This window comes from Oryctolagus cuniculus, chromosome 10, assembly GCF_051225735.1.
Source record: "Oryctolagus cuniculus isolate XC-2025 breed Fujian yellow rabbit chromosome 10, ASM5122573v1, whole genome shotgun sequence".
Taxonomy (NCBI): domain Eukaryota; kingdom Metazoa; phylum Chordata; class Mammalia; order Lagomorpha; family Leporidae; genus Oryctolagus; species Oryctolagus cuniculus.
Genome location: NC_142876.1, coordinates 39,696,389 through 39,697,419, shown reverse-complemented (window position 1 = coordinate 39,697,419; position 1,031 = coordinate 39,696,389).

The window sequence follows — 1,031 nt, the reverse complement described above, 5'->3', positions numbered from 1 at the left end:
GGCTAGCTTTTCCAAAGAAAGGCAATATGTGAATTCTCTCACCTATGGGTATTCACAAAGGACAAGGCATCCTACCAGCCACAACTGAAGCAGATCAAACTTAATGTGCTAAAATATTAAAGAACTGTTGGAGGTCAAGTGGAGGTGAACATGTCACTCTAAGATAGTGGGTCCATCTGACAAGGAGTTTACACTTGGCCACAGCTCATGACTATGGATTTTCACTGGAAGTCCTAGGAAAGACTGCCAGCAGAACATGAGAGTGGAAAGAGTCTCTGATGCAGGCATGCAGGCACAGACCACCAGCTGGCAAAGAACAGACCAACTATGTCTTGTGTTTGCTGGATTCTTTCCAATGAAGCTAAACAAACAAACAAAAAACAACAAAAAACAAAACAAAACAAACAAACAAAAAACCGTATGGGGAGTTACAACAAAGACCAAAGCCCTCAAGTAACAGAGTATAAAAAGACAGCTATGTACCTTTGGAGAAGAAATGGAAATTTGTCTTAGTCTTAAGATCCCCTTCTGATACCAAATAGAGACAAGAAACTATTACAAAAACTAATCGCAAATACAGCACAGACTTAGGTTGCCAGAGAGAAAAAAAGGCTGAGACTCTAAAAAAGTCTTACCATGAGCCTCTAGTGCATAGGACCTCTCTGTGATGGAGGCTGGATTGGAACAACAAAGACCCTCACCACCCCAAGACACATACCTGCATGAGTGTGAGACTAGAAAAATGTAGCAGGGAATAGCAGTCTACTGTTGGGGAAAAAGGAAAAGCACAAAGATTGTTTCTTATGGTGAAGGTATACAAGGTTAGTTGAAAGCTGATGGTTGGGCAATAAGTCTAAGAAAAATTCTCATTCTCAGCATCCCAGCTCCAATACCAAGCATGTGGAAGAGAAATTTAAACTATTTTCCCACTAAAGGTAACCATACCAACACCAGCTCCCAAATCCCAATCGATACATGACTAGATTTACTCAACTGCCTGTATTAACAGGTTGGTGGAAGGAGAACCATCT